The sequence below is a fragment of the Mustela nigripes genome, chromosome 3 (assembly GCF_022355385.1).
Source record: "Mustela nigripes isolate SB6536 chromosome 3, MUSNIG.SB6536, whole genome shotgun sequence".
Taxonomy (NCBI): domain Eukaryota; kingdom Metazoa; phylum Chordata; class Mammalia; order Carnivora; family Mustelidae; genus Mustela; species Mustela nigripes.
The window spans coordinates 3297198-3307091 of NC_081559.1; the positions used below are offsets into that span (position 1 = coordinate 3297198).

Sequence of the window (9894 nt, forward strand, 5' to 3'; positions counted from 1 at the left end):
CAATGGTGCGCCTTCGATCACAAGCCACAGTGAGCTGGTAGTCAAGGTGTCTGAGGGATCTTTCAGGCCCCTGCCCTCCTGGCTGAGCACTGGAAAGTCTCCGCAACTGCTTCAATAATGCCTCCGACTCCCCCTTCATCTCTTCCTGGTCCCCACGCCTTGGGATGACAATGTGATCACTGAACACAACCTCCCCAGCAGGAGATCATTCTCTCTCAGCTGCCGCCTGGGTAGTGATTAGGATGCAAAGTACAAAGTCATATAGTTCTAGTTAGGAAATTTAGGACTCTACTCTGGCCATTCCCAGTTAAGGTACTTCTACTTTTGTCCTAACGGCAAACCCAGGACAGCCTGGTTGGTTCACCTTCTGTTGCTGCAAATAATAAACTGTCTTTTGGCTCTGATTTCTTATTTTCCTATTTCTTCTACTAAAATAAATGAAGTTATAGTGGGTGAACATGTTAGCTTGCAAGTAGGATACGGTACCAGACTCTGCGTTGATCTTGACATTGGTCCCTACTCGGAACAGCGGTCTGGAAACCATACTCACCGCGTTAGAGCTCTAAGAACTAATGCTTGAGTTTTACCTTTCTGCCTCGTGTTGCTGGACTGAGAGTGGGAGCTCCATACATGCTTTTATAGACTCTGCAAGATTATGCCGAGAACATTTTGACCAAAAAAAAAACAAAAAAGGAAATGAGTAGGATTCAGGGACTGTTTCCTTTATATCACCATGCAGGGGAAGAAACTGTATTTTCTTTGCCAGTTGCCATCACACTTCTGAGAGTCCCAGGTGTGATGATCTGGTGAGAGCATGTGTCTTACTGACCTGTCCCCAACGGTGCCACAATGTGCACAACAAATAATGTAATTACAGTAAAGAGTGTGCGCATCTCCAGTCCGGTTGTCTAATGGAACTTTTACTACGGTTGCTGATAGCCATGCATGTGTTTAAAGATTCTGTTGTGAAAGCTCCTTTATCGTTACTATTGTGATTCTGCACCCCTGCAGGGGGGCTGCAGGTTCCCAGGTCCCCGACACAGCAGGACAAGGACGGGGACAGTGTTAGCTCGCACCGTGTGCGCGTGTGAGAGCGTGGGCACAGACACATGCAGCCCTTCAGAACATTTCAATGCGCTCAAACCCCGGCAAAGGGGAAGGGTGGTTTTCTCATTCCTTAGGAAAGGTTGCTGCAGTCACCATAAAGCCCAACCTCGGAAGGACTTGTTTACGTAGGCAGGGGACGTGTTTTCAGACACGTGTGATGGCTGTCATCTGCGGGGAATTTCACGAAGCTTAGGGGTCTGGAGACAGACACTGGCACAAAGACAGCCCTGCAAATGATCGTGGGCCACCGGACTGCGGTACTGGCTGCGGCTGGGGACTCTGTGTCTGACTCAGTAAACACTGACCGCGCGCCTGCTGTCGGCAGGGGTCGTACTGGACACTAGGGTGACACTCGAAGAGGGTGCAGGAGGCTGGCCAAGCCGACGCCAGCACCCGCAGCCTCCCCAGCCCCACTCCCGGCACGCATGTGTCCTTCTTCCCAGAGTCTCCCAGCTTCTACAGGCCAACACCTCGCTGGAGGGGAAACCACCCTAACTTAGCCATGGCGAGGCCTCTGAGAGCTTAGGGGTCGTCTTTACTGGGGGGGGGGGGGGTGTCTCCTTTAACATGTGAAAACCCTCTGAACCTCCCTTTGCCTCACTTCCCTTCCAGCCTACTCCTGAGTCTACACCCGCCGCCCCTCAAGACCCAGGGAGGCAGCTCTTTCCGCCCACAGGTCCTGTCCCTGCCTGTTCCTAAAACCAGCATTCTGCAGCCCAGTCGTCTCACGGGCTCTTTCTTGGTCGTTGGCTCCGGACCTCACAGCACGAGCGCCTCACCCGTATTCCAGCGGCCTGTCACCCTGTCACCCCGTCACCCCCGTCACCCCGTCACCCCCGTCACCCCCGTCCCCCCGTCACCCCCGTCACCCCGTCACCCCGTCACCCGGATCCCGAGGTGCTGGCCCGTGGGGGTGTCGGTCCGGCGAGGCGCTCTGAAGGGCCTGTAAAGCCGTCGCGCCGCCCGCGGGAGTGTGCAGGGTCCTCGGTGGGAGCAGGTGGTCCCGTCTCCCCGGTTACAAAGAAAACCGAGAGGGCGGCGGCTTGAGGACCCCCGTGTCTGGGGCGGACACGCGGCCGTCGGGGCGCGGGGGGCCAGGCCCGTCTGAGCTGCGGCCCGGCGGCTCCGCGTCCCCGGCCTGCGTGTGACGGAGCCCGACCGTGCGACCGCTCTCGGGAGGGGACGGAGTAGGACACGCGACCTCGTCACCTCTGGGGTCGCGTGCGGATTCTTTACCGCTGCTCCTGCGGCTGCGGCGGTCGAGCCCACGGCCACGACGAAGGGCCTCCGACGACCTCGGCGCCGAGCGGGGTTGGATGACAGCTTGGGGACAGCCCGGCCGCAGGGCCCCACCGGGGCTGGAGGAGCCGCCGGCTGCGCGGGGCGTTGGGCCGTGCGGAAGGAGGGGTTCCGCGGGACCCTGCTCTGCTCCCCTCGACCCTCGCCGCGCCTCCGCCGGGAGGACGGAGGAAGGATCGTCTGGGGTGTCCCCGCGGGTGCCCCCGACGCGGGTCGCCGCCCTCGGACCTTCGGCCCCGGGACGGCTGATGCAGAGAAGCCGAAGGACCGTTTCCAGGCGACCGCTGGCTGGTTCCTGCAGGCGCTCGTCGCGGGGTCCAGAGCGTCTTGCGGTTTGAAAGTCAAATAATTGAGTGACTACGAGAAGAGGAGCAACGCCGCCGCCGCCGCTGTTTAGGGGCCGCTTTCCCGATTCTCTCCCGTCGTCCTCAGAACAACCCTGGAAGGGGGTCCCCTGGCCTGCGCCCCGAGATCACTTTCCGGCCGCCTGTACTATCTGCTGTTACTTCATTCACGTTGTTTTGCCTTTGTCTTACCCTTCATCACCCTGACATAGGCTTCGGGTTTTTTTGTTTTCTCCTAGGGCTTTAGAGTAGATTTACAGTATCAAAATAATTTTTCGTCCCATTGCTATGAGACAAGAGGGCACGGAGGAGAAGTCACTGCCTTACGTTTTTAAAAATCCCTGATCAGCCCCAAAGACTCTGTATGCCCTAGCTTCTCTGCAGTCAATGCTTCTTTTCACTTTTCCAAAGCTGCTCATACTACCTAGGGCATGGAATAAGCAGTTCTAATCAAAAGACTCTAAAATACAGCACAGCTCTAAAAAGACAGTTTCTTTTCCCCCTGCGCTATAGACTAAAGGGAAACACTGAGGCCAGCCAAGGGCTGTCCCAGGAGGTCAGTCAAGGAAGTCTGTCTCTCCATCTTGTCGCCCCACCATGCCCTGGGGTTACATTCTCATGCCCCAGGGCCAAAGCTGGGTTGATCCATGTCTGAGTTTCAGCTGGAGCGGAGAGTACAGGAAGTCTTACCAAGCGGCCGTGTCCTCAGGGACGTGGTCTAGACAGTGCATACGTTAGCTCTTTTCTCAGCGGCCTGAATTTAGTCACAAGGGCACTCCTGGTAGGAAGGGAACCTGAGAACTGTGGTTTACAACCTAGTGGCCATGCTTCTAGCTAGAGCTCAAGGAGTCCTATTACCGAACCAGCGGAGAAGAGATACTGGAGACCGCGACCCCAGAATGGCTATAAGGAGAGCAGAACTTCCCCTCCGCCAGTACCCCGAAATATCTACTTCATAGCATGTATCATAGCCTCTATTATTATTCATTTACCTGTTTATAGTGCGTAAGCTCCTGGGGTGGGGACACTACACCGCTGCATCCAGAGCTCCTCGCAGGTGGCTATGAACACAGGAACACCTGTTAGTGGTCAGGCTCGATCTCTGGGAAAGAGGAAAACTATCTAATGGCTCTCCTACAGCTCCTTGCACATCGTAGGGATCCAGTAAATTTTTGTTAAATGAATAGACCTAGCTGCAAATCCAGTAGAAAGACAAGACAAATCCAATCGGAGAGACAAGGAATGCCATTTGAAAAGCCTTGACATAAATATTTTGTTTTTAGAATTCAGTAAGGTAGGTAAAATATACAGATAAGTGTAAAGAAAGTCTTACCACTGAAAGAAAATCATGGTTAACACCTCCGTAACACTCGGACACAATTTTTTCCTATATGCGCGTACACGTACAGTTTTTAAAACCGGTATCATACCATATACCGATGGGCCATATTTTTCACTTTACTTCACGTCTCAGACATTACATTTTCTACAAACGAAGGTTTGTGGCAACCCAGCCCTGAGCAAGTCTACAGGCACCATTTTTTGCAATAGCACTTTTTCCCTTTTCGTGTCCTTGTCACATCTTGGTAACTCTTGAGATATTTCAAGCTTTTCCATTAAATATAACAAATATATGTCACAGTGGTCTGTGGTCAGTGATCTTCAATGTTACTATTGTCATTCTTTTGGGGGCACCACAAACCGTGTCATATAATAATGAACTTAACTGCTGAGAGTCGCGCGTATCCTGACAGAGTCGCGCGTATCCTGACAGTCCACTGACCTGCCGTTCCTGCATCTCTCTCCCTCTCCTCAGGCCTCCCCACTCCCTGAGGAGCAACGAGATTGAAATTAGGCCAATCAATAACCTATTATGGCTTCTAAGTCTTTAACTGAAAAAAAGAGTTGCACAGTTCTCACTTTAAATCAAAAGCTTGAAATGATTTGTCTTCATAAGGAAGTCATGCCAAGAGCTGACAGAGGCGGAAAGTGAGGCCTCTCGCACCGGTTCGCCAAGTGAGAGCAGAGGAAAAGTTCTGGAAGGAAATGGAAAGTGCTACTCCTGTGAATGCATGAATGAGAAAGTGACACGGAAGAAGCTCTAACGGCCTGGGTAGAGGATCGATCCATCTGCAACAGTCCCTTAGACCGAAGCCTAAACCAGAGCAAGACCCTCACTCCCTCCAAGTCTCCGAAGGCCGAGAGAGGCGAGGAGTGGGAAGCCACAGCAGTGGGTTCCCGGGGCTGCAGGAAAGAAGCTGGAACATCTCCGGAACATCAATGAACCCGCTGAAGCAGCCCATGCTGGCGGAGAAGCTGCCGCAAGTTCTCTAGAAGATCCAGCTAAGGGAACCGAGGAAGGGGTTACACTAAGTGAGAGATTTTACGTGTAAATGCAACAGCCTCAGTGCAGGAAGATGCCTTCTAGGACTTGCACCGCTAGAGAGGAGAAGTCAGTGCCTGCCTTCAGAGGACAAGGGACAGGCTGACTCTTTTGCTGTGGGTGAATGCAGCTGCTGACTATAAGTGGCAGATGATGCTCCCTGATCACTCTGAAACTTCTGGCCCTTGCGAATTATGCCAAGTCTACTCTGTGTTCTATAATGGACCACGAGAGCTTGCGTGAGGGCACATCTGTTTACGACGTAACCAACTGAGTAGTTCAAGCTCACTATTGAGACCTACAGCTCAGAAAAAGAGATTCCTTTCCAAATAATCCTGCTCGTTGACATTGTACCTGCTCACCGAGAGCTTGGACAGAGCTGTACTGTGCGATTACTGTTGTTTTCAGGCCTGTCAACACAACACCCATTCTGGGGCCCTTGGATCAAGGAGTAATTCTGATTTTCACATTTTACTATTTAAGAAATACATTTCCTAAGGGTATAGCTACCATAGACAGTGATACCTGTGTCGGATGTGGGCAAAGTAAACCAAAAACCTTCTGGAAAGGCACCATTTTAGATGCCAATAAGTACATTCACGATTGGCGGGCAGAGGTCAAGATATCAATATTAACAGGAGTTTAGAAGAAGTTGATTCCAACCCTCAGGAATGACTTTGAGGGGTTTAAGAATTGAGTTGAGGGAGTAACTGCTGATGTGATGGAAATACCAAGAGAACTAGAATCAGAAGTGGAGCCTAAAGATGGTGCTGAGTTGCTGGCAATCTCGTGATCACATGGGAATAGAGGAGAAGATGCTTCTTATGGGTGAGCAATGAAACTCCTTTCTTTTTTTTTTTTTTTAAAGATTTTATGTATTTATTTGACAGAGAGAAATCACAAGTAGATGGAGAGGCAGGCAGAGAGAGAGAGGGAAGCAGGCTCCCTGCTGAGCAGAGAGCCCGATGCGGGACTCGATCCCAGGACCCTGAGATCATGACCCGAGCCGAAGGCAGCAGCTTAACCCACTGAGCCACCCAGGTGCCCCCGAAACTCCTTTCTTGAGATGGAATCTACTCCTGGTGAAGATGCTTTAAGATGGTTGAAATGACAACAAAAGATTTAGAATACTCCATAAACTTGGTTGATAAAGCAGCAGTAGGGTTTGAGAGGAATATCTCCGATTTGGAAGAAAGTTCTACTGCGGGTAAAACATGGTCAAACAGCATCACAGGCTACAGAGAAATTGTTCATGAAAGAAGAGTCAATCAATATATCAGACTTCACTGTTGTCTCATTTTAAGAAATTTCCACTGTTACCCCAACCTTCAGCAACCACCACCTTGATAGTCAGCAGCCACCAACCTCAAGGAAGAACTTCCAACAGGAAAAAAGACTGTAGACCCCCTGATGGGATGGATGGGATGATTAGCATTTCCTAGCAATAAGATTTATTTATTTGAGAGAGAGCGTGAGCACAAGCAGGGGTGGGGGTGGGGCAGAGAGAGAGGGACAGAGTGCAGAGTGCAGAGTCCAGGCAGGGCTGGGTCCCACATCTGTCCCTCAGATCATGACCTGAGCCAAAGTCAGGAGTCAGATGCTTAACTGACTGAGCCACCCAGGCGCCCTGCAATAAAGTATTTTTTAACTAAAGTATATACCTTGTTTTTTATGACATAATGTGATTGCACTCTTCAGAGACTACAGTATAGCATAAATATAACTTCTGTATGCACTGACCACTGGGGAACCAGAAAATTCTTTTGACTTGTTTTATTGCAATAGTTGCTTTATTGAGGTAATCTGGAACCCAACTCACAATATCTCCAAGGTATGCCTACATGCAGCTTATTTATTTTGAGTTATGAGATGTATTTAATTTTTTTATTTAAGTGTGGTTAACATACAGCGTTACATTAGTTTCGGATGTATGATATAAGAGCCAACAATGCTACACATCTCTCAGTGCTCCTCAAAGTTAGTGTGCTGTCCCTCCTTCATCTCCGCTGCCCATGCTCCTACCCACGTCCCCTCTGCCAATCACCGATTTGTTGTCTGCATTTGAGTCTAGTTTTTTGTTTTGTTTTGCCTCTGCTCATAATCTGCTTAAATAGAAAACTTCCCAAGTATACTCATAAGAAATAATGCTTCTTCTTCTTCTTCTTCTTTTTTTTTTTAGAAATAATGTTTATTTTATTTTATTTTATTTTATTTTTAACATTAAAAGGAAGATTGTGCCCAGGTTTGAGCAAGGTTTGAGGGGGTCACATGTCACACAATGCCCTGGACAGCCAAGCATAATGCTTATGAACTACAAAAGGTCTCAAAACACTGCCTGAAGTATGAGAATGAACACAGATAAATCAGATTGCGCGCTACAGTTACGTTTCGGGCGGTGATTGGAGAGAGCACAGAGTGAGTCTTACATGGACACATCTATTAGCTAGCAGACCCAGATCCCATGCTGAGGGCTCTTTGCAGAGTAGGGAAAAAAGGAATTCTCTAGAATAGTTTGTCAACCCCGAGATGCATATTTTTATTAGGATCGAATCCTTCCTTTCCACAGAATGAGATGCATATTTTTATTAGGATCGAATCCTTTCTTTCCACAGAAGGGCATTGCTTGCTTTTCTTCTCATCTTTCCTAGCCAGAGACGGGAAATTTCACTGGAAGAAAACTATCCAGATTTATTTTTACTTTTACCACCGACAAGTATATAATGCAAACTCCCATGCTGGACAGGACAGCTATGGTTATCCTGCCAAAATACCAGCAGTGCTGTCTTCCTGGGAGGTGAGGGAAACAACGAGGTTTGGAAGTCTGGTGTCCGCATGGATAGGAATATACAGATGACATTTCTGGATCCAGAGGTTCCCATCCACCCGTAAGAATATAGAGCTGGCATCAAGTCACTAAGCATAAAAAATGCTGTGGGTGTCTACAACTTTTTTAAAAAAGGCATTATCTGCATTTAAAGTATGTTTTTTAATTTCCAAACTAGTCTGTGTAAGAAGTTGGGGAATTTGGGTGAAAACATGAGAGTGGGGGAAGGAAAGTAATGGGAACAATCGGAAACACATGCAGAAACGCATCGCAGTCTTTTGTGTTTCCAGCCTTTCACACATGTGAAAGCAGGAGTTTGCAGCAACCAGTACGGGTGTGGCCAAGTCACTTCCCCTCCTTGAGCCTTTGTTTCTTTATCACCAAAATAAAACAGGAGAGGAAAAGAAGCCAGAAGCTGCCATCAGTATAGGATGTAGCCCCCCTCTCCCAAGCAGCACAGAGTCCCATCCAGCCGGCATGTTATGATGGTTCCTGTGAGTACATTAGTTGTGTTATTTGGCATAGATTAATTCTATGGTTATTGCTATTTTTTCTCTGCCTGTTTGTTTGTTTGAAGGATATTGGTAGGTAGTTTTTCTAAATGGTGTTTTACCTGCTTAAAATTTCTTGTGTGATCTCTACCAACATGACTGATACTTCAGGAGTTCTCAGTTGTCCCTGAAAGCCTCTGATGCTGGTGCAAGTTTTAGTTGAGTCAAAAGCCTCCTCAAGATTTGAGAAAGGGGAGCCTCTTACACTGTGGGAATGCAAGCTGGGGCAGCCACTCTGTAAAACGGCATGGAGATTCCTCAAAAAGTTAAAAATAGAGCTCCCCTACAACCCAGCAATTGTACTACTGGGTATTTACCCTAAAGATACAAACATAGTGATCTGAAGGAACACATGTGCCCAAATATCTATAGCAGCAATGTCCACAATAGCCAAACTATGGAAAGAACCTAGATGTCCATCAACAGATGAATGGATAAAGAAGATGTGGATATATACACAATGGAATACTATGCAGCCATCAAAAAACCCAAAATCTTGTTATTTGCAGTGATGGATAGAACCAGAGGCTATTATGCTAAGTGAAATAAGTTGGTCAGAGAAAGACAATAATCATATGATCTCCCTGATATGAAGAATCTGAGAAGCAAGACAGAGGATCACAGGGGAAGGAGAAAAAAATGAAACAAGATGAAACCAGAGAGGGAGACAAACTGTAAGAGACTCTCAATCTCAAGAAACAAACCGAGGGTTGCTGGAGGGGAGGGCAGTGGGAGGGACAGGGTGTCCGGGTGGTGGACACTGGGCGGGTGTGTGCTATGGTGAGCGCTGTCAGTGTGCAAGCCTGATGATTCACAGACCTGCACCCCGAAACAATGCATTATATGTTCATTTTTTTAAAATCAAAAAAAGAAAAAAACCTCCTCAAGTGTGTTTCCGAGGGATGGTCCCTGTTCACAAAAGGAGGGTGGTTGGGGACTTGCCTCAAGAAGACTGTAGTGACGAACACAGTCACTCGGACGTGCGGCGGGTGAGGCAGGGCCGGGCCCAGACGAGGGAGCGGCTGCGGGCGGGTGGCGCTCCTGGGCGCAGAGGCGCTCACGGTGAGTGACCGGTGCTGAGTGAACATTAAATCAGGCTGAGGTCCTCGAAATCTTGTGAACACTAGACCTCACTACTACCCACACAGCAGCTCTAGAGAAAGGAGACAACACGTTGCCTGCAAACGTCCTGCTGTCTTGGACCAGGGCTTGGAAGATGAGAGGGAAAAGCCAGCAGCTAACGGGAAGGCAAACGCAGAGAACGCCCGCACGTCGGTGGCTGTTGCAGCACAGTCACAGCACGGTCACAGCACTGTGTGTCACAGCAGTCACAGCACTGTGTGTTACAACAGTCACAACACAGTCACAGCACTGTGTGTCACAACA

At 49.0% G+C, this 9894-nt stretch overlaps 1 non-coding gene across 1 annotated transcript; it reads right to left on the reverse strand.

The window, feature by feature from the left end:
- Positions 1-7351: 7351 nt before the first annotated feature.
- LOC132014818 (small nucleolar RNA U13) lies at positions 7352-7456 on the reverse strand. Its single transcript, XR_009403455.1, has one exon. It is a non-coding gene; the product is annotated as a small nucleolar RNA U13 (small nucleolar RNA).
- Positions 7457-9894: the final 2438 nt, after the last annotated feature.